At 35.9% G+C, this 25,217-nt stretch overlaps 1 long non-coding RNA gene across 1 annotated transcript; it reads left to right on the forward strand.

Moving 5' to 3' along the window:
* Positions 1-6,156: 6,156 nt before the first annotated feature.
* Positions 6,157-24,304, forward strand: LOC113963753. Its single transcript, XR_003532930.1, has 3 exons — positions 6,157-6,240; positions 18,609-18,612; positions 24,293-24,304. It is a non-coding gene; the product is annotated as an uncharacterized LOC113963753 (long non-coding RNA).
* Positions 24,305-25,217: the final 913 nt, after the last annotated feature.

A 25,217-nucleotide genomic window follows, 5' to 3' on the forward strand; every position in this document is an offset into this window, starting at 1 on the left:
TCACAGACATGTGCAAAAGCAGAGTAACAAAGCAAATGCCACCTGTCACTCTGAATGTTTTTATACTGCTTTTCATGTCCCTATGTCACAAGAATAACAATAATCTCAGAATGGTAGATTGTCACTGTTAGCTATATCTTGCTCTGCACAGGTCAGTAAACTAGAAAGGTCTGATTGTACACTTAAAATAAAACAAGGGGGAGGGGCAGAGGCCAAGGAAGAGGAAGAAAGGAAGAAAGAAAGGAAGAAAGGAAGAAAGAAAGGAAGAAGGGAAGGAAGAAAGGGGAAGGAAGAAAGAGAAAGAAAGAAAAAGATAGAAAGAAAGAAAAAGAGAGAGACAAAAATAGGAGTAAAAACAACCTCAATCAGCCAAATTTTTTTTTGTGGATTTATGCCATATCTATTTTAGTAGGATCTCAGAGCTTGCCCTGTAGTAAAATGTGTTCAGGCCAGAGCAGAAAGCAGTAGCTTCCTTTCTATTTCCTAAAAACTCTGGGCTTGATTCCCTGAGGTATTGCAAGTATGACACTCCCAGACACTCAAAAGGGAGGAAAGGCACTAGGAACCTATAAAACACTCGATGTATCTTTTAGGAAGGGTATCATGTTCATAAATGGGGCATAAATTGAAGCCTAGGCATCAAACTCTTTAACTAAGGTGAGTGAAGAAATCCAGATTGTTCTTGAATCTTGAAGTGTTCATGTTCTCCTAGAAAGGAAAAAAAATGATCATCACAATATTCCCAATTCCTATGAGAGTTCTTTCCCTTCCAATTAGAATTCAAAGTTGTTTTAACATTTATATGCAAAATGAAACATGCCAGAAAACACAACATAGCCCAATCACCTGATGCAGAGGAATGGTTAAAAACTATTGTACAATTGATGCTGATGGCTGATTATTTTTGTGGATTAGTGTATTTTAAAGCTCATATTTTATGATTTAATATATAATGGAATTTCTTGTTCTGTTTATTTGCTTACGTTCTTTTTGAGAAATGCCCACCTTCATGTTTAGAAAGGAATTAATTCAAGATTAAGCTTCAAGAATGAAAACAAGCTATGGGATAGGGAAATTGTCATCAGCATTATACAGCTTTCTGACCTCAAAGACTATTATCTAAAATAATAATAATGTTCATTTACCAGTGAAGCAACACTCTGAAGTTAATTAAATATTTGTACGGTACTATGAAATTATTAAATAAGTATATACCACAGATACCAGATTTTCATGAAAAAACATCAAGCTCTACATAACTTCCTTTGCATAGCTTACCACAGTGCTCCAGTCAGTTTTTAGTGGAACATATCAGCTGATCAGCAGTAAAACATATGACTTGAAGTAACAGAAGATAATAGAAAAATATGTTGTCTAAATTAAACCTATGATAATTTCCCTGAATAGAATGTAGTTATCAAAAGTTGAATCTGACACAGTTGCAGTGACAAACTGTTAAAGAGAGACATTTCATAACCAATAAGCTTGCAAGAAAAATATGTGCTGAAAAATTCTCAAAGGTGAACATCGTGACAGTGAACCCAGGTGACAGTTGAACACCACACAGCCACTCACTCACCCCTAGTGGTGTGAGGGAGAGAATCAAAAGACAAAAAGTGAAAAAAATTGTGGGTTGAGATAAATGCAGTTTAATAGGTAAAGCAAGAGCTGTGCATGCCAGCAAAGCAAAGCAAGGAATTCATTCACTGTTTCCCACTGGCAGGTAGGTGCTCAACCAGGCTCCACCATATGTAACAGTGTCTTGGGAGGACAAATGCCATCACTCTGAAAGTTGCCCCCTTCCTCCTTCTTCCCCAACTTAACATACTGAGCATGACACCATATGGTGTGGGACATCCCTTTGGTCAGTTGGCATCAGCTGTCCCAGCTGTGTCCCCTCCCAGCTCCTTGTGCACTCCCAGCCTGCTCACTAGTGGGTTAAGTGAGTAATGTCATCTTTTGTCTTGTAGTTTTAGTTATATATGGCTAAGTATCTTGAAACCTAAAGGCATTGAAGTTATGGTTATAACTACTATTAAGACAGTAGACTTCATATTTAATTATTTATCTTTCTCCTGAAAGATTTTTCGAAAGAGAAAAATAAGTAGTATCAAAGTTCCTTTTTTCATATCTTAGATCAGAAGTTAAATAGTACACTGTCTATAAATGTATATACCACTGAAAGAAAAAGTAATGCTGGAGGCTATGCCATTGTCACTTTGCAGGGAGAAATATCCCTGCATAGTAAGGAACAGATTTCCTTATCTTAAGGAAAAGTAAGCCCACATCTTTACACTACCCAAAGCTGTGTGAAACAAGAGAAAATAGGTATAAAATCTACTGAGCCCAACTACAGTACAAGAATGATTTCTTATAGATCTTTTCCTATGTAATGCTGAAGCTTCCACTTATGTTCCTAAGATAGTCCTTTGGATTGCTTTGCCTAATCTTAACAGTGAGTCTAAAAAATACTTCTTAAATATATATATATATATAATGTTATTATATAATATAATTATGTATAAAATATATATTTATATTTTATTTTTTTTTTACCACAAAGCCATCATACTTGCAGTCTTAGAAACAAATTCTTCTATGTCCAAAATTAGAAAAAAATATTTTTGAAAGTAACATTGGCAAGTTTCTCTTTGGCAAGTTCACCGTTGGTAAAACCAAGAATTCAGTACTCCATATTGGTAATTATGGGTTGTTTGGGGCTTTTCTTCTCTTTTCCTCCTCCATTACTGATTCTTGGCTTTCATTCATTCTAGAATTTTTAGCCTTATAAAGAGGCAGAATAGACAACTGAGTAAGACAGTTAGGTCTTACTCATTCTTTCAATAATCTTTTCTTAATACATTGCACTGTTTGTCTTTCTTGCATACTTAGGTCTTTTCAGACTGTTGCTCTGGGTCTCCACAGTGTTAATCTATATAGGACTTTTATCTTTGTCTTTAAGTATTGTAAAATATACATATTGACATTTTTCATAGAGTTTAATATTTCTCTTATCTTTTTTAAATTCTGACATAAAAATCCTGATACTTCTTTTCATTGACATAAATAAAACGTTGAAATATTTCCTTTACCCTTCCCATCCATACACAAATTTCTACCAGTTCCTCTCTGCCCACCCTCCTTGTACACAGTTTCTCGCTTAGCAAAACTTCTCTTTTCTCCTCCACTATGGAGTTCTCTTTAGGGGTTTTGTAGATTGTTCTATCTTTGCTTCATTAGGTACTCCTAACAAGATCTTTCAGAGACTGTCTTCAGTCTCATAAATTTTATTAGTTCCTCTCACTGCCCCATTAATTTTGGTCTTAATTTTGCAAAATTTCCACTCATGAAATCTAACTCACTTGTACGGCTGCGTGAAAGGAATTAACTCCCTCACTGGGGAAAAAAACAATCTTCAAAACAACCAAAAATATTAAAATTGGGTTTATTGGGTAAGTTCCAGCTGTCTGAGAAATGTCAGAGTAGGACAATTTCCGTAAGTGGTTACTTCACAGTGACTACTAAATCTTACACATACAACAATCACAAGGTATGATAACACTTTTATTTTATGTGTATGATCTGAAAATTATATCTGCACCTCAGAAAACACCTGTCTTCTACCTTCAATTTTAAAAAGTCTGCCTGAAGCAGCTGCTGTATAAATGCTAAGGGTACTTGCACGCTGGTGATGCATTTTTCACTTTCTCTGCTATTGTATCTCACTGTTTATCCATCTCCAGGCACTGTAATACAAGAGGTGCTTGACTGGGAAGAGAGATTGAGGAAAAAAATAGAAGGAGAGATTAGAATTAATGGAAACATGGAGAAATAGCTCCCACTGAAACAATTAAGAGGGATTATTTTTATTTTCCCACTATTTTTCATCACAAATTATGTGTCTGCTACTAACCATACCACCCATTTCCTTTTCAAGCTGCAGAAATGTGCTGATAAGTAATTTCTGGTGAACTCCAAGCATTCAGTTGTAGAGGAATTCTTTTAAATAACGCATATTTTTATAATAGAGAACAAAATATTGTTTCACACTGAGACAGAAATGAACTGTCTCTGGATCAGTCAAATAAATACATAAATACATGTGTATGTAATTTTGTGTGGGATCCTTTTTCTGCAACAAGAAAGCAGAATGGAAAAATTATGAGAGGAAAAGTTGTGAGAAGAAAAACTGAAGAAAGAAAAAAGAGAATTCCTTGAATGAATGTTGTAAGTGTAAAGTTATTTCCATGACTTACAGTACTGTACACCAACTGTTTTACTCATTATAGTATGACCTAAATCTTAAGGGTTATGTTTATGATGTAACAATTGGGGCATCACATTGGCAGCAAATTTTTATGACAAATACTTGACATACACACTGCATACATTCACTCTCTGAAATGGACCACTAGTCCCTGAGATTACCAATGAAATCACTGATCACAGGCTCAGATCTAGCTACCTACATCATACATACTCAATATTAAAGCAGATGAAACCTACCAAATATCCATGAAAATCTGATCATTACATCCTTGTTTGCAAAGTGGACCAAAGTTTCTAGGTAGCTAACCAAGTCTACAGGTCATGGTAGGCCTGTGTAAAATTGTCAGATGTACTAGTCTTTAACAACTGCACAGGTATTTGTAAGTTTTATTCTTCCAGCATATTTTGCCTTCATACCTGTAATAGTCAGTTCACACCTCTGACTTATATATTGCTTCAGTATTATCAGTTCTTATCTTTTCTGCCACCATTGCTGTTGAAAATATAAATGTCATTACATTAATTGAAAGTAAGAGTGTTTTTCTTCTTTTGACATGTAAAATGTAAGGAGAAGGGAGATCGTGATTTCAAGTAAAAATTATCTGCTATGGTCTGTTAACCTTTGGGGTTCACTTAATAGACGTGTTGCAATGAGTTGGTCAATTTTTTCAAGGGACGGAGAGGGAAAGAGAAGACATACTTGCACTGCAAATACAATCATACCTTCCTTTGCACATGCAAGTGTTTTAATCAAGTATCCCTTGCTCATAAAAGTACCCCAGTTTCTTTGAGCAATGTGAATAGTTTCATATATTTATATTAAGTGATCCTCTGAACCAAGTTTCAGGTAAAAATATAAAGGAGAAAAATGGTAAGAAAACATAAAATTCCCTTTTTTTTATTCTTGGCTTAGCCAGTCATCTTCAGCATTAAACTTCATAAAAAAAATCCATGTGTCTGAGTGTTCCTTTTTCTTCTTTTGGAAAGACATTTTAATTTGGCATCTGTCACCCATTCTCACTTAGGAGCAGAGCTTCACACAAGTATTTATGCTCCACTCATCACTGCCATAGCTCCAGGATTTTTAGGGAATCTATTCTTATATCGCCCTGTGAGGTAAGATAGTCAACAGAAACACTAAGAAAGAAAAATTATTATGACATTCATCTCATGCACTTTTATTCATATAGGAAGTCAAGCCATCAGTTTCAGTTAGTAATTTAGGCTGCTTGCATGGCCAGGGAAACTGAGAAGCCCTGATGGATAGTGATTCAGACCTTCAGAGCAGGTTGCTATGTAGGCTGCTTTTCAGTTCTGCTGAGAAAGACCTGGGAGTCTTGGTGGATGACAAGTGAACCGTGAGCTGGCAGTGTGCCATTGCAGCCAAGAGGGCCAATGGTGTCTGGGGTGCATCAGGAAGACTGTGGCCAGCAGGTCAAGGGAGGTGATCCTCCTCCTCCTCTACTCAGCACTAGTGAGGCCAAATTAGGAATTCTGTGTCCACATCTGGGCTCCTCAGTACAAGAAAGACAAGGAGTGGGTACAGTGGAGGGCAACAAAGATGATTTGGAGTCTACATCACATAATGAGAAACCCTGTGAGCTGGGCCTTTTTAGTCTAGAGAGAGGAAAGACTGAGAGGGGATCTTATTAATGTATATAAATAACTCAAAGGTGAGTGCCAAGAGGATGATGCCAGACTCTTTTCAGTGGTGCCCACTGACAGGACAAGGAGCAATGGTCATAAGCTAAACCACAAGAAATTTTACCTTAACATGAGGAAGCACTGCTTACATTGAGAGTGACAGAGCACTGGAACAGGCTACTCAGTGAGGTCGTGGAGTCTGCCTACCTGGAGACATTCAAAAAAGACATTTCTGTGTAACCTGCTCTACGTGACCCTGCCTTGGTAGGGGGATTGATCTGGATGATCTCCAGAGATCCCTTCCAACCTTAACAATTCTGTGATTCTGTATTCTGAGTGCGGGTACGATGTCCACAGATCATCTGAGCATCAACTTTAGATGAAACAGGATTGCAAGGCAATGTCTGAGAAAGTGAACAGAACTCTATATGAGTAGCTTGAAGTACATATTTAATCTCAAAGCATGAGGAGGTCTACTGTTGTTTTAAATAATTTCTCCAGCCTTAAGATGCCCCTCCAGAAGTACAAGGGTTTTGTCTTATCTTCCAGACCTCTGTGAATGTCTCAAGTACCTCTGGAAATATCACAAGACACCCATGTTTGGACTATTGAGTGGTTCCCTAGAATTAAGTGTGCTGAATTAGTGAATTTCTTGAAATAAGAAAAAGTCTAGGTAGGATGGGGGAATTGAAATCTTGGTTTAGTATCTGACCAGTGCACTGTAATTTCCATATCTGTTGCTCACTTTTAACATTCAAAGTTCCTATATTACTATATCTAGGAGAAAACCGGTCACTTAATCTCAGGAACCTTTAATTTCTTGAATCATCTCCTACAACAGAATAATTTCCTAGCTCTTACCATTTTGTTCTTGTGTGTTAAAACCTGTGCTGTAATAGTTTTATCAAGAGAAAATAAAGAACATATCAGATGGAACTGTGCTCTACGCACTCTCCTTTTTACTCACTTTACCTGACCTGAAGATTCTAGGTTTTTTTCAGTTTTGGACTTAAATGCAACTGAATCAAATTAGTTTTATAATCTAAAATATAATAGTGCTGAAATAAGTGCACCAATATGAAAATTACATGACAGTGAATTTGAAAACTACTAAGTTTTGTTCACTTTGCCTTTGACCTTTTCTTAAGAATAAAATGACTAATCCCATGGAGGAGATCAAAGCTTATTTTTCTAATATATTAATTTCTAATAATTATTTAATCCAGTAGTTACAGAATCAAAATATATATTTAGGATGGTACACAAAGAAAACCAAAAGGCACATTTTTGCTAGAGGACAATAGAATAATCATAGATTTAATAGAAGACACAGACTGGAAATTGGAGCAAATATGTACTAGATCTGTTGCAATACAATTCTGTGGTGATTTAGTTTACAGACAGAATAAGCAGGCCAGAAGGGGTAGAAAGAGTGATCAATAAAATCCCTGTTTTGGGAGATGGGAAGTGAGTGGATTCTCACAGATAATAAATAAAAAAGCTTTTCGTGCCTTTTTAAATCATTTGCAGATCAAATCATGAGTTTGTTTTTGATTAACACTATTGATAATAGTAACAACAGTAGCCTAGAAGAAACTGAAATCGTAACAGAAATAAATTACTTCAGTACTGTACTCCATATGTAACTAGTTATATGATGCTGCTCTGATCTTTCAGCTCCTGAAAAGATCTCTCCATGTGATATTCAACTGAATAAGTAGAAATTACACAATACATTCAAAGGTCTTTCTGTTCCTCATTTTATTTCATTAACTTTACTGCATATTTTGTACACTCATCCATAAAATAGAAGTACATTTATTTTAGACACATATACATTTAAATTTAAGTTTCTATTTTAAATTTGACTGATTAAACAATTTTGTGGAAGAAAAATATAAAACAGTATTAAAATACTGACATGAGCAAAAGAAACAAAAATATTTTCCGTCAAAATGAAACAATGCAATGTTCGGGGAAAAAAATTCCTTTCCAAGAAATCTCTTCTAATAGACTTTTGTAAACTTTTTTTAGAGCCTAATCACATAAAAATACATTGTACTATAGGATTGCTGTTCTTGAAAATAATTACTGTAATTCAGTACTACACAGTGCAAAGATAAATTAAAAAAAAAAGAAGAAACCTTTGTGTCAAACATCCTTGTAGCAATCATTAGTTCTACTTTCAGCCACTATTTCACAAGATTCAGTCTGTAGGGGATGTCTGAAAACAGAACATTTAACCAGATTAATAAATTATTTCATTATGTGGAAATACTTGATGAATACATGGTGAAACTGCTGTTATCTTGGTGACAGGAGCTGTCTAACTCCACTAACTCTATGCAGTAAATTTCAGGACAGAATGATGCAGTACAACAAGAGAAATTCAGCATTCAGAGGGATTATATAAATTGTTTAAATTTATCATAAAATATAGTAACTATTAATATTTCAGTAGTAAAGGACAGAACAAAACATTATTTTAGCCAGTTTCTGACTGTACTTCTCATGCACCTAAAAAGGGTAAAAGATGTAGAACTTCCTTCTCAGCTCCACACTTTATAAGATAAATAGGTAAAATATTTTGGCCTACTGTTTACAGAGCTGAATCCTGTGAGTGTTTACATGCTCCTAGGAACACGTGGTAGACAACTGTGTGCCTACGCATTCCTTTATTATTTTAAACACACTTAAAGACTAAAAAGGTATAGAATGAACTAACACTAATTTTGTAGTGCATATCCTTCATTTAATTTCTTGGTATTCTTTCATTTGATGGCTGTGAGTTACAAGCAAAAAATATAATTGGAACAGGACAGAGCACAATGGCTACAGCATGATTTGGGAAGATATCATTTGCACTCGTCAGGTAAAGTAGCACAGAGTGAGTGAAAAAACTGAGAGGCTAAGGTTAAAAGATTTTTGAACACTTAGTTTTCCATGTAGGTGGCAATGACATTCTGCCCTCAGTAGTAGTTCAGGAAGAGTAAATTAAGACACAAACCCCAGACAATATTTTTTAGGCAGACAGACTTAGCTCTTATGGAGATAACAAGATAAAAAATACATTAATTTATTTGCACTCAATCATCTGATTTAAATTCTTTCTCTGAGTGATATGTCCCTTTGATAAAATTTTGTGTAAAGTCATCCAGATGATCTCCATGGCCAATGTTACCTGGCAACAGAGTGAAATTTGACTGTGGGTAACTTGGTAGTAGTGGTAAATGGTTTTTGAAAACTGCTAGGACATAACAAATACCAGTTCCTTATTGGCCCAGTAAGGCTAAAGGAGTTCACCAAGCCAGACATGACGAAAGCAAAATATATATTGTTCACTTAGGTGTGATGAAATTATAATCTTCCATTAGAAGGAACTGGAAGGAAATCAGATGTGGTTATTTCCTGTTTCATTAACACCTTCACAATTTTGTGTTAGTACCCAATCCTGTATGGTGAGTGGGTAGTTCTACAACACTGTACTGCAAATAGGAGATGAGTGAAGTCTTCGGTGTGTGAACTGTCAACACAAGCTAAGTAAAAAGAGTGTATAAACTGAGATTCCTGTTAGGTAAAATATAGTGCCCAGAATGTATGAATAAATATCTATAAATTTTGAAAGACTCTATAATAATTTAATTCTGTTAAGAAATAATTATTTCATTTTTGTGTGACCAACTGCTGCAACACTGTTGATTGGTAGACTTTTTTTATAATGCATTGCCTCAATAAAAATTTTATTGCATTCTTATATACTGTGACATTTTGTGAAATCTAAGGAATCATACAGTCATAGAATCATTTACATTAGAAAATACCTTTAAACTTGTTGAGTCCAATCATTAACCCAGCAGTGCCAAAGACACAACTAACTCATGCCCCTAGGTGTCACATGTATAGGTCTTTTAAATGCCTCCAGGGAGGGTGACTCCACCACTTCCGTGGGCAGCCAGGGCAGTCTTCTTTCCCTAGTCTTTCAGGACATGGGGAGGATGCTCTGGTACCTTTAAAATTTACTTCTTGAAAAATGTCCAGCCTTTCTGGGCTCCTTTGCTCTTCAGGACTTCCCCCTAAGGGACTCTATCAACCAGTCTCCTAAAAACGCCAAAGCCCAAGGTAACAGTTCTGCAAACCCTGCTACTTACTTCTCCAAGAATTGAAAACCATAATTCTGTGATTGCTGTGTCCCAAGACAGGCTCCAATCATCACATCACCTACCAGTCCTTTTCTGTTAACAGAGAACAGGTCCAATGGGGTACCTTCCATAGCTGACTTCCTCACCAACAGTGTCAAGAAGTTTGACAGAAGTTAAATCAAATCATTAATAAGATTTGTACAAAATTTTCCCACAAATACTTCCAATACTTCTCACGACTGTTCTTAAGACACTTCCATTCACATACTAATATATTGCCATTGCTTGTGAACAAGGTCTTGAAACCTTACTCATTAAAATTCAATAGAAACCAAGTAATGACATGAGAACTCTGTGATCTTTAAGCACTCATTTTCTCAAATATTCTGGATAACAGGTACATGTGAAGTACATATATGCTGGTTGTTTTCTGCAATTAAAAAAATAAAAAAATTATAATTACATACCCATATAATTACATATCTGGGCTGCAAGTGCACATTGCCACCTTACATCCAGCCTCTCATCCACCAGCACCCCCAGTGACGTGGAATGTTCCAGTTGATTCAATTCAAATAATTCCTTTTATACATTCATATCAAGTGGGGAGAAAAAAAGAAGAAGCATTTGGCAATGACAAGACTTAGAATAAAAACCCCCATAATCATCATTTTAGATGCTGTATTTTATTCAACTGCTGTGAGCTGAGAATGGATACAGGCTTCTTAATAAAAAGAGTTGAATGAATGGAGCTTAGATACTGTATCATAAATGAAGCATCAGTTATGCTCTGTCACATTTTCCCATTACTTACCTCACGTTTGCCATAGAACTGATTTTTTGATGTTTAGCCACACATTTTTAAACATTTAACACCAAGTAACAAGTTTACTTTCTACACATCCTTGGCTTATTAATTGTTTACTAAATGATGCTTAAAGGATAAAAATTATATTTTCATGCCAATAGTTATAGTTTAAACTCTCCAAATTGTATTCTTATTGTTACTGAGCATACTGTAAAAATATTTAAAATACTTTCAATACTCATATTCACAGAATTGAAAAGTGTTAAATCCATTAGGCAATTGGAAATTGGTCTGTGTCAGCCATTACTACTTGTCATCTTCATACATAATCTTCTCAGCAGATCAATACAATACAAGCTGATTTCTAGCTATTGATCTAAATCACTTTACATATAACAAAACCTGATTCTGAAAAATGACAGTATAAAAGAAGAGGATGTATAAATTGCTGTCATTTGACAGCTAGCATTTTTCAAAGTGTTTAAAAGACTATCTACTGCTTGAATGCCTGTGGATATTAAGCAAACTGCTGTGCATTGCTGTACATAACCTTATAGCTTATGTCACTGATCCTACTGGAGTGATTCTTGTACTGTAGTTCATGGGCAATCTCTTAGATTCAGAGCTTATTCTCTTGCCATTGCTGAGATTTTTCTCTCAAAAAGTTACAGGAAGGCTGAAGCGACCAAAAATCTCTGTACTGTGTTTCCCAGTATCTTGTCAAAAAGGCAGATACTTTCCATCGAATTAAGCTTTGGGGTTTTTACTTACGAATGCACAATGATTACAGACAGGAAAAAAAAAGTATTGATGGTGGCTAATTATGACAGACTTCAACTCCCAAATTACATTACTTTCAACTTATTGTATCCTGAAGATGATAAGACTTTGATTTCTTTCTCTCTCAAAAGTTTCTCACTGAAGGTGAGCAATTACTGTAAATTGGCAGATGAAGTATCATTTAAGACATTTCAGATTTCATTAAATGTCACCAAAATCAAAGAGGGGAAAGGGAGAGACTAGTTTATAGCTGGTAGACTTGGGATCTATCTGGTGCATGCCTTAAAAGTGCTGACTTCTGAAAGCATGAGGTTTTGGAGCATTCTCCCAAATAGTCTTCCTTGGAGTACAATAAAAACTTCAGCTGCTGTCACTGGATATCAAAGTCTGTTCCAAAGCCAGAGTATTACTGAAGCAACACTGCCTTCTCCCTTAGCTTATAAGTCTCTTTCTTCCAATCTTGAGCATTTAAACTAACCTACATGTTGCTTCTATAATTAATCTTACTGATTTGGCACATAAATATAAGTGAATACTTCCCTTCCCCTTATGGACTATACCTGTGGATTTTTCCCTGGCAGCAGGATGATTCACTAGCTGGGATTCAGGGCTTATGGCTTTGAACAGACTTTTACAGAGCTATGCTCTACCTCTGAAGGCTCTCATCATCCATGGGAAAAGAAACCTAACAGTCTCAGTAGTCTGAGATTGTAGCCTGATGAAAATCTGATAAATTTATGTGAAAAAAAGATTAACAACTACCTTTAAAAGTACCATAAATTAAACAGTTAAGATATTAATAAGAAGTAGTTATGAAGGCACTGTACATACATTCATATTCTTTAATGGTGGGTCCCTTCCAATTCAGAATTTCCTGTGAACTCTGTGAACTCTGTAGCTGTTGGAATGTTACATCAATTTCCAATAAACTGTGAAAATGGTAAATGTGAAATCTGGGAATGCAAAGAATATGTATTTGGCCAAATATACATTGAAACTATCTTAAACCACTCTTGAAAAGACATGTTGAAGATCCCATATTTTAAAAGAATGCAAATGTGCATCTGAGGAAAAAAAACACCACCTTATTTCAATTACAGATAGAAAGCTTATCTAAGAAAATGAACAGTCCATGTATGAAGAAGTTATGCAGAAATGGGTAGGGTATGGAATAGGTAGTTTATCTAAGAAAACATGCACTGTTGAATAACCCACATTACAGACAATGAACAGCTCTAAACTGAGTATATGAGTGGTACAAACCCCACTGAATTTTGCATATGCCTCTTCTCTTGTTCACCGACATTTTTAGATCCAGTACTAGCTGTGACATAACCATTTTTATTATTACAAAATGGATTTCTAAAGTATCTGGTTGAAGGCTTTGTTGATTGTGATTAACTGGTTTGTTTAGGCTCCTCTGGGGGCTTATGTATAAATCTGGCTATAACACAGGACCTTCACACCTGGTTAAACAATATGGGGACTAAGGCTGCAAACCTCACAACTCTTACTGGTCCTGCAAATTAAATACAGTCTTAGTCCTGGTTCTGCTGTGAATCTAGGACTGCGAGCATGGAAGCTCCAGTGTTGGTGGCTTCAGTGAAACCTTTGTCAGAATAAAGCCAAGGACCCTGTACCAGGGTTGAAGAAAACTGTTCTCTGTGTTTCCATGATACCTTTTTTCTTGGTCCAAAGTCATCCTTTCTTTACCCGTGTTTTTGTTTTTACAATAACTCATTCTTGTTTTTACTCCCACCATCTGGGTGGTCAGTTTCTTGACCACCCAGAAAGGTGGTATCCAGAGATATGCTGGGTGGTACTGTATAGCCAAGAAATCATTTCATTTTTTAAACATTCTAATTGCTCTGTCTCTACTTCTTCTGCAATTCAGTGATTTCCAGGAAAAAAAAAAAAAGAAATTGTTAGTAAAATAGCATAAACACTATTAAAAATATAACAAGGAAAAGAAGTGGCACTTTTTAAGAGTGTCTTTGTGCCTCGCATCGTCCTTGCAAATCTGTTGTCTTAATCCACTTTTCCAGTCACAATTGTTTTAGCCCTTAACAGGACTTTGCTCGTTTCTTCCACTTAAACTTGATTTTCCTTTAATAGTTGAAGGACACTTAGACAGCATCACATTAATTTCAGTGGACATTGAGTTTTATCTAATTCAGCAAGCCAGCCTTTGTTAATTAGGCCTCATAGGGCGAGTGATTGTAAAGAACATCTCTAACTGTCACTGATCAATACCCGCAACAGAAGCACTTCTCGCAGTCAATTACTTGTGCTTCTGAGAAGGAAGGAGAGTTCTATTCTTGTTAACTCCCTGCACTTTTTTGAAATCATAAGGTCCCTCAGCCTACCTTCCTCTCAGGTTCAACCAGATGCATACAAATTTTATCTCCTCTCCTACCACTGGGATGGGTTCACTGGCAGCAAAATCCTCTGCAGCCCTCTGGGTGCATTCTTCCAACAGATTACAGCTAATAGCATTTCCTGGTCATTTATTTCAGTGAGGATATATAAATATACATGCATTTGTATATAAATTAGAACTTTAAGCATTTCCAATGATTGAAAATAGTCCTTTCTGCCTTCTAGAGCCTTTTTTTAAATAAGCTTCTGTTCTTTTCTGGGGAAACTATGAAGCCGTCATCTTTGTCATTGAGGATTTAGGATTAAAACCCCCCCAGCCTTCTAAAACCATCACTGAGTTGTTTTAATACATGATAAACAACTAGTCACTCTAAATGAGCCGGGTGGAAAGGTGTTTTCTCTGTTCATGAGTGAGACCTGAGAACTTTGAAATTTTCTCATTGCACATCATGCATTTTAAAAACCAACTGGTGACACCCAAAAGTATAAAACTGTAAAAAGACTGTTTCTTCCCTTATGCACTGAAATGTTTAAAAGTGAATTTAACAGTGGAATGATATTTTCATTTTTTCCAATTAATCCCCCTTGTAGCCCCCTCTAAACAGCTGTTACTAAGGGCATACAGAAAAACATTGCCTGTTAAGTTGTACGTGAGAGATAGTAGTTCTGTTGCAATACCAGATGGAGTTATTATCAGAAAAGCTAAACATTCAGTGGAAGATAAACACACCTAAGTTTGGATGTTTACAGTGAGCATACCAAAATGCCTAGCAAAGTCATTAACCTATGCACTTAATTGACTTTAGAGCACAATTCCACCATGAGACAGTAAAGTTGCCCATGCATAACTAGTTAGTGTCTGAATACAGGAATCTAAGATGCCTAAGATATCCTGCCAACCTTCCAGCTGCTGTCACAGAACATCATGTCTTTTCCGAGGTTTCTAGGAACAAGAGCAGGACTGGAACACCTACCCTGTGAAGACAGGCTGAGAAAGTTGGGTCTGTTCAATTTGGAAAAGAGAATGCTGTGTGGAGATCTCATAGCAACCTTCCAGTAACTGAAGGGGGACCAAAGGGCAGCTGGAGAGGGACTCTTCATCAGGAAATGTAGTGATAGGACAAGGAGTAATGGGAACAATTGGAAAGAGGGGAATTTAGATTAGATATAAGGAAGAAATTCTTTACTGTGAGGGTGGTAAGGCACTGGAACAGGTTGCCCAGGGAGGTTGTGAATGCCCCATCCCTGGCAGTGTTCGAGGCCAGGTTGGATAAGGCCGTGAGAGACCTGGCTTAGTGGGAGGTGGCCCTGCCCATGGCAGGGGGTGTTGGGACTCGATGATCTTTAAAGTAGTAAATGTGTCTATGGTCTCGACCTACTGATCTTCCCAGAGCTGGTTGATCAAATTGGAGTTATTCAGGCTCTGTTGTAGCTTTGATACCCATGTGTCATATTAGTAGCAATGACTGTAATGATAGAATTATAAATCTAAAAGGGACTGAAGCTGTAGATACTCTGGAACGTGTTGGTCCTGCCAAGAGAATCAGAAATCAAACTGAGAAGTGAAGAATGTTAGAGAAACATCAAACTTAAAACTACAGAACAAATGGAAAATTGTTGATACATATCACAGGTAATGTAGAAATGAAAAAGTTAAGAGGAAATAACTATAAGAAAGTTAGAATTTTAAATGGAAGAGCTATGTCTTTGATTGCTGTATATTAGCATGACTATTATGCACAATTTTTCAAGATAAGGTCAGGCCAATTGTCCATCAAAATCTGGCTATTTATTCTACTTAGGAAATTTGGGCACTTATATTTATGAAGTTGCTAATGCATAAAAGCTTTTACCTATAAGTTTGTGTAACGAGTTTTAATCCTGTCAATACACAAATTCATATCAGAACTCCATATTTCACTAAGGCATAAATGCTACTGGCTACTGGTAATTTTTACATATTTGCCTCCCTAAATTTATCCAAAAGCACCTATTTCAAACTTCTTACTCTCACCACACTCCTTGTTTCATAAATGTTTTGTATCTTGCACATTAAAAGTAAGCTATATTTAGGTTTCAGCATGTAGCTCCTCTAAATTAATTTTTCTCAGCTTTCATAACTAGCCTTCATTACACATCTCGCATTCATGACTCTTTAGCCTTTTTTCCTGGTCTGATATCACCCTTCCTCTACTACTGGAATGATTACCTATCTCTAATAACCCCTCAAGCCATTTTCTCCTTTATAATTTTTCGTTATTTATCATCTTTGTTATGCCCTTAGACTCTGTAAGCTATTCGTGTCATGGAACAGCATGTAACATCATTGTATTAGGACTCAGATGTTAAAAAAAAAAAAAAAAGGAAAAGAAAACTGGAGACTGTTATTTAATTTCTCGGTTGTTCTAATCAAAGCATTTGTTTTAAGAAGAAAAAGAAGCTGTACACCATGTATATTTTTGAGACTAATTAACTATATTTTTTTTGCAAAAGAAAAGATATGTTCCTGTTTTATCTGTGTGTAACTTAAGAGAAGGTGTTTTTTTGTTTTGTTTTTTTTTCTTTTTCTCAGTGGTTGAATATCATAAATATCTATGGTGGATCAAAGAAGTGCTTTCCTTATTTTGTAGGTGTCAACAACACCATTTACTCCTGCAAGTTAAGACAACCCCATCCTTCCAAAACTTAAAACAAAAGGACAGTTCTTAGGACAAGGGGACAGCAATTAAATACTATATTGAAAGCTGCCTGTAAAGAACTCTAAGTAAACAACTATTTTTTATACCCTGCATTAAATCTTTCAAATTCAAGTTGACCTTAAATTGCAATGTAGTATTACGACTGCAAAGAGCTATTACACTATTTACAGTACTTACTGAGACAGAATACATGATCTTGAGAGCCTGAGAGATTTTAAAAATTCTTTGCCAAGTCACTGCTGGCATAAAAACCTATCCAAAAAAAACCCAAAAAAGATTACTATTCATGTTGATAATGAGCAGAGGTTTTGACAATCGTATCAAATGTTTCACATCTAAAATAAAATAAAAGTTTCAGTAATTTGTCCTTTAAAACAAATCAAATTGTACTGTACTGTTGTTATGCAAATTGACTCTATTAAAAGCACCATTTGCAAGCTTCAGGGGTTTGCAACTCCAATACAAAATCTTGATATATTAAAGAAGTGAAAAATATTGTATTATGTGCCATTATGTCTTAGAAGTTCATAGTGTGGTAAAAGCAAAAAGAAAAATTATTCAAAGAAATTGTAATTTGAAACAATATAACCTTTTCACAATTTCAAGAACATTATGACCAGGATATGAAGACAATATATAGCAAAACACAAATAATTTATAGTGATTGTGCAAAATTGATTCCTTGGTATTCAGTTTTGTTTATGAGATAAAATATACATTATGACTGAAAAAGAATCCCAGGACAATTATGAAGCACTGAGTTCTTAGCAACATTGTTTACATCTCTCCACAGATAATACAAGCTTATTTGTAAGATGTCTGCTTCAAATCAAAAGGAAAATTCTTAAATTTAGAGTTTATAAAAATAAATATATAATAAATAAATGTACACATTTAACACAATAAAATTTTTTATATCATTTGAATATAAGATTTTGTCACTATAAATATGGTATAGTAGCCATTATTTTAATCGAGTCTCCGAAATGATCCGAGCACTGTGACAGGAGCCAGAACATCATAGCTTTGAAAATACCTAAACAAAATGTGCCATGTGGAGACTACACATCCCAACACCACACTCCATTATCCAAGGTTTTTTTCTAAAGGGATTCTGACTTTTTAAATGCATAAATAGAACATATAAGGTTTCAGCAGTATGACCCAGAACATGTGTACTACTCTTGGCCTTTAGGCTACACTTAGTTACCCTGGATTCCAAGAATGACTTATTATGAAAAATTTATAAGTCAAGAAATGGCTGTTACGGGTGACTACATCAGAGCAAAGCAGATAATCACAATAAAAGGTTTATACTGAGTACCTCTAAACCCCATGAACGTTGCAATAAGACATCGAAAAAGAAAATTCAATGAACACTAAAATCTGCCACAGTTGTGTCCTCGTCTTTGAAATTAGAATTTAAAGGTTCAAACAGCAAATCATCATTCAACAGAACAGATGGTGTGGAAACCTCTTTGTACAACAAATCTGAGAGTAAGTAAGGGTGCTGGCAAGAGTGGAAACAGGACAGAGTCAGCTCTGATCAAAACTGATCTTGTTTGGTAAGAAATGGACCTTGTTTTCAGGGAAGGGGTAGGAAATAATCTGTATTACTAAAGTTATGAAAACTTCACAGAATTGTGTCAGGGGGGTTTCATAAGGAGAAAACTACATTTTTATGTCATGGTTGCTAAACATATAGCTTGAGTTTAATAGTATACTATCCCATAAAAGAACCAATTCAAAATAGTATAAGCCTGCATATCAGCAACTGTGCTAGTCATATTTCCCTGATTTCATCAGTTATTTTATATCTTCCAAAAACTTAAAAGAGTGATTAAAAGTTAGAAGTTGTCCCACCAGAACAAAAGATTTAAGAAAGCCCAGAGAAGTGAGTTGCCATCTGATTCTTCAGTGAGAAGAGTTTGGGGAATTTTTGCACATATAAAGCTGTGAAAAAATAAAAAGAACAGGAAATTTCAACCTTCCCTAAGACATTTACGATGCATTCCAAGAACTTCAGCTATTGTTAACATTTTGATAATAAGTCTGTGAAAAGAAATATTGGAAATATTAATTATGATGGTAAATTGGTATCCAGTTACACACTGTCATTTTTTCTGTCACTTAAAAGAAGTGAAAAACAGCAATTGGCACTCTCATGCTTCAAGGAGAAAACCTTTGTATTGGGTGTGTGTGGCCAGGTTTTGGTAGTGGGGTAGGCAACTATGGGGATGGCTTCTGTGAGAAGCTGCCAGAAGCTTCCTCCATGTCCAGTTGAGCCAATGCCAGAGGCTCCAGGACGGACCTGCGACAGGCCGAGGCTTAGTCAGTCAGGGATGGTAGTAACACCTCTGGGATAACATATTTAAGAAGAAAAAAAGTTATTGCCCAGAGGTAATTAGGAGTGGGAATATATGAGATGAACAATTCTGCAGACACCAAGGTCAGTGAAGAAGGAGGGAGAGAAGGTGCTCCAGATGCTGGGGCTGAGATTCCCCTGCAGCCTGTGGTGAAGACCATGGTGAGGCAGGGTGTCCCCCTGCGGTCCATGGGGGTCAACAGGGCTGCAGAGATCCACCCACAGACCACATATGAGACCCAAGACAGAGCAGGTGGATGATGACCCTGAGATTAGCTCAGTTGGTTAGAACATGTTGCTTACAACACCAAGATAGTGGGTTTGAACCCCACATGGGCCATTCACTTAAGAGTTGGACTTGATGATCCTTGTGGGTCCCATCCAGCTCAGAATATCCTTTGATTATGTGACTAAAATAAGGTTTTGACTCTGTGGAAAACATATGCTGGAACAGATTCCTGGCAGGGACCTACACTCCCATGGAGAGAGGAACCCATGCTGGATCAAGTTTCCTGGTAAGATTTGTGACCCTGTGGGGAACCCATGCTAGAGCAGCCTGTGCCTGAAGGACTGTACCCTGTGAAAAGGGGTCCATGCTGAAGCCTGTTGAAAGGACACGTACTGGAGAAGTTCGTGGAGGACTGTCTCCTGTGGGAGAACCCCACACTGGAGCAGGGAAGGACTTGTCTCACTGAGCAGTGGCAGAAAATACTTGTGATGAACTGACCATAGTCCCCATTCCTGTTTCCCTGCACCCTAGGGAGGAGGAGGCAGAGCCTGGGAAGGAGGGAAGGGTGCAGGGGAAGGCATTTTTAATATTTGTTTTACTTCTCATTATTCTGCTCTGATTTCCCCAAGTTGAGTCTGTTTTGCCCATGGCAGCAATTGGTGAGCGATCTCTCTGTCCTTATCTCAACTCACAAGGTTTTTATTGTATTTTCTCTCTCCTGTCCAGTTGTGGAGGTGAGTGGTAGAACAACTTTGGTAGGTACCTGGCATCCAGCCAGGATCAACCTAGGACTTTAAGGCATTTTGGCAAAAATCAAGATATATTACCACTATTAAAATGCAACTTCTTTGTGGTATGATATTATCTTTCATGGAATCACATATAAAAAGAGCAGAAAATTACCATCAGAGGTTTGAGTAGCTAATAAATTGTGTTAAATTGGATAAGATTCATCAATAATATTTATATAAAGAAAATGTAGTTTATTTTTGTTTGAAAACTCAACTTTGCAGCATTTGTCCACTGATAAAGAATGTCATCTGCAGAGATGTTACTGAAGAATCATATGTAGTCTGTAACTGTGAAGACAGATTGCATGAAAAGCATCTTATTGTCGTTGTTTCTTTATCGCATTACTTTCTTCTCTGAGGACATAACTAATTTCTCCATCTGCTACTGTTTATACTAGATTCATACTATTGAATGTCCAATTTGAAAACAAGCATCACAAATAGGTACTAATTCTATTTGAATAACTGAAATTGTCTTCTCTCTTTTTATAAAATTGTGTAGAAAGAACGTAGAATGTTTTCCATTAGAATATCCTCAAGCAGGATTTCTCTTTCAATATTATTCATGATTCTATATTATCAAAAAAACTTCTTATAAATAAAGAGTATTTTCTACTCTCACACAGCTCTGATCGCCTCAGAAGCTACAGGAAAACTAAGTGTACATTTTTTATTCTCAATATTATTTTTTATCTTCTTTTTTGTTTTAAACCATTTTTGGAAGTTGCTAATCTTCAGTGGAAAATCTGCCATGCAAACAGACAAACCTTTGTCATTTTCTTCAGTAATATTTAAGAAATATTACAGTGCGACAAACACCTACTGTGGAGCAGCAAGATTATTTTGAACAGTTCTTGAAACTCAGCAGTTCCAAATGCACACACTGAGCAAATTCTAAATACAGTTGACAGAGTGAAGAAAGGTCTGCAAAGATTATCAGTCTGATGACCTTGTTTACACTTTGCTTTCATCCCAAAATACCTGTGATACATGGAGTTAGTAACACAATGTAATATTTTGCCCTTATGCAGCAGTTTTCATCTGAGATGTCAAAGAAGTTTATCAACATGGAATTCATCTCTGTAAGATTGCTTCAGTAAATCTTGTTCCACCTGATTACTTAAGGTGAACTGAACCGCATAATAATATCTACTTTGAAGACACAATGAATGGAAAACAATGCATGAAGGAGCTCTAGGATGCTTCCCTGCCTTTATATATCAATTATATCTGAATATTCCCAAGTGATATTTATCCCATTTTATTATGTATGCATACGTTTCCTGTAGAATACTCTACTACATCACTGGATAAGCTAATTTACTGATTAACTAGTTTTGATTAGGAGATTTCACTTAAATGTCAAAACTAAATACCTTCTAGAATGATTGATTTCAACAGCTACTTTTATCTACTTTGAATATGAAAAATTAATTCCTCTTACTTTAGCACCTCTTACATGTATTTAAAATTATTACATCTTATTTTCATCTTTTGCATCCTAAACTTTGGTTGATCATTGGTTTTGTTTTCAAATTTTGTTTCTTCTTCAGGCTGGTATTCAGTCCAGTTTCGGTATAGTATATATTTTTCAATAATATTTGTATTTGTATATACATATATTAACTGAATATCTCTTTCTACACAACACACAGCAGCATGATATTGCTAATGCTGCAAATTACTATAACCACTAGATTGTTTTCTACAAGAAAGACCCCAGCAACACCTCAGTGGTAACTACCCTGATTAGGTAACCAGTTTTATACCCCTTTAGAAGTTTAATCTAAAATATATTTCTGCAGATTCCATGTCTTACATCATGTATAAGAAACACTGTCAGAATCCCAATAAACTCAAAATATAAAGTACATGTTTCTTCTTATTTTCCCAGAAACCCTGATGTGTTTTCTGTAGGTGAAAATTAAGTTTCATATTGGTTTGTGTTACTCAGGTTCTTCTAAGCTGTCCTTTATCTCTTTTCTAAAATAAGCACTAGGTTTATCCACCTGTATTCCTTTTTTCTGTTTGGAATTTCCCTGATAACTGTAATTATTTTATTTAGTTCTCTTAGTACCCACGGGTGAATTAATAGTGTTAACATGATTTGATGTCTTTAAGCTTACCAGAGCACTTTCTTACCAATTTGATTTGCACGTACAGTTCAGACCCCTCATTGTTTTAGCTATGTGGTCACAGTAAAGTAGACTCAAGAAAAGTAAAAACTCATTCAAACCTTTTGGCCATTCAGAAAAATCTTCGACTGCTTTACATCTCCATTGTGTAATGAACTATCTCTTGTTGTTATTTTTTTCTTCAAATAAGCTAAGAATGCCCTTTTGGGTCTCTTGTGATGTCCTTGGTTTGAGGTACCTCATTTTGTGCCTCAGTTTTTCTGATTTTGCTAAAATTTTGCTAGTGTTCAATTAGTAATTCTTAGCCTTTCATTACTTCTATTTAGCAATTTTATTCCTTTAGTAATTTAACCTACTATCTAATTTTTGTCAACTTTTTTTCTTGTAATTTAAGGTCATGCAAGATCCTACATTTAACTCCATTTAATCTCATTATAATTCCTATCATGCTTCTTCACAGCAATTCTTTGTATTTCTGTTCCTAATGTTGTTTTTTTAAGGAATCATCAGCTCTGTAAAACACTTTCTTTCTTAGATTTCCTTCCTATGGGACCTTGCTTCCCAGAGTTTCTTTGAATCTACAGAAGTCTATTGTCCATTGTCATTAGTTTGCTCTTGCTTTCTCTCCTTTATAAGGATTAGGAATTCTTTCATTTCAAAATTATTCTCATTCAATTTACTCCTGCTTAAAAATTTCCAAAATTTCTCCCTAGTGATTTCAGTTAAGCCTATAAAAACCTTATTTTTAGCCTTCATTTCTCTCCTTTCAGACTGCAAAAAGAACATTTGTGCATTTTGAACTGCAAGCTCTGGTTATATCTACAAACACAGAAATACTCCCAGAAATGTCTAAGATGCATTTGTTCAGCTGAATAGATCTTCAGACTCCGGTCAGCATGACTCACTTGTGTAAATGGAAGAATTGATGCTTCTCTTTAAGACAGCCTCCTGTAAGCTATGAGGTGTTTCATTAGCTGCCTCATTACTTCCACCATTTCTGGGCAACTGTCTTGGACAACTTTGGGTACTCCTTCAAATGACAAGAGGTGTATATCTCCACAGAACTGAATTAATAAACCACTATGCTGACTAGATGTCCAATAACACTGGGATTGCAGGCACCTAGCTCATGTAATACTTAATCACGTGCTGACAAGTACATTATAAGTGTATGAGCCTCATCCATTGCCACCCATTGCACAATTTAGCTGCAGAAACATAAGTAATCAATCTAATATTAGTTCTGGTGCCCTTGCTTTCTGACCTTCAGCTACTGCCTCAGAACGGCAAGGTATTTCTCTCTTACGTTTACCAGTCAAATACTACTATCTCACATAGATAGCAGAGTGCTTTCAATGACACTGGATACAGATAGTTTGGAAAATTAATTTATTCCTAAAATTAAGTAAGATAAATCTGTCCATTAGTCTTCATCACACCAAGTAAATTCTAATATTGATTATCTATTAAGGATTCTACTTCTTCCTACAACTGTTCCTCATCCTTTTCTATTTGTAAATAAAGACCTAAGGTTGGCAGCAAATCTGCAGACTGTATCGTTTCTCTTCCTCATCTGCATAATCAATATCTCTAAGCCTCTTGGCTATTAGATCTTTGTCCAGAATTTTGTGACATTTATTCTGATATTTCCTTATCTGATATAATTTATTATTATCTCACTGGGTTCATCCATATTTCTGAATGGTGCAGGACAAAGAGGGAATGACAAGTGTTAGACTGGTGTTAGATACTGTTAGATCCATTAAGGTTCTAACATCAGGTGTAATAATTGCAGATTTGCTAGCAATGAAATCTACAATAATTTCCAGGGCTAGATACATATTGCACATCTACAAAATTCAAAGAGATGACAGTTCAGATCGCTAATGCAAAACAGATTTCCATGTAACCTTACAGGTTGCCTTGCAATTACTGCCAGTATCAGATCACCTTTGGTTGCTGATGTTGTTGTAGACCTCTAAATTAGCTGTATATGTAGTGCTCTGAAATTTTCTTTATACTTCTGAAGCACTCATATTTCCCAATGCTCTCAGATGCTTCTTTCTCTGGTTGTGCTCCAGCCCCTGCTTCAGATAATCTATCACCAAGAACTAGGTATGCCAGATTTTTTAACCTGGATAGCATGAAAATTTAGGCTGCAGACCTTATAAATGCAGACAGAATACAAGCTAAGGTAGCAAGGTTTGGGTGTAACACTCACAAATATAGTTAGACGACTGGATAGGAGACAAGGTCCTGATGCTTTTCAAAACACATTCAAACCTCCTGCTATGAATGCTGTTAGCAGTTCCTCTCCTCAAGTTTCTGCTGATTCAGTCTCAGTTGATCTTGAACCTTATTGCCTGGATCAGATATCTTCTGTCATGGGGGACAATACCTTCTTCAGAAACCATTTCATTGCAACACAAGAAGACTTGAACTTGTTAGCAATGTGCCATCTTAGGAACTGGGAACAGTCTAGGCATAGGAATAAATGGGATCACAGATTACCATGAGAAGCAGAGAAGAAGTTGTAGGTGCATTGATGCAGGCATAACCGAAAAGAAAATAAGTGCCTTTTTCTATTTCAGTGACATATTCAAAAAGAGAAATGCACCTCCTTAGGTGTTAGCAATTAATTAAAACATAATGAATTTTAGACAAGTGATAAACAATGGATATAATTTTTTCTCCAAACTAATTTAATCAGTTTATCAAAAGCTGCAGTTCTATTTTCTGATAAGGGTTAGAACGTTTTTTCACTGTTCATTAACTATTCTTTGTGGCAGATAGTTTATTGCTTCTGTTGGGAAAAAATGCTATGCTAGGGTGTTAATATAATCTTCACTATATTCTTTCATTTTGAAGTAATCAAGTGTGTTTTGCTGGGTTGTGGTTTTTTGAGTTGGTTTTTTTTGCAGACAAGTGCTCAGAAAATTATTCTCAGATCATACTTAAATTTCAAGTCTCCCATCCTCC

The sequence above is a fragment of the Neopelma chrysocephalum genome, unplaced genomic scaffold (assembly GCF_003984885.1).
Source record: "Neopelma chrysocephalum unplaced genomic scaffold, ASM398488v2 Primary Assembly neopelma1_25, whole genome shotgun sequence".
NCBI classification, from domain to species: domain Eukaryota; kingdom Metazoa; phylum Chordata; class Aves; order Passeriformes; family Pipridae; genus Neopelma; species Neopelma chrysocephalum.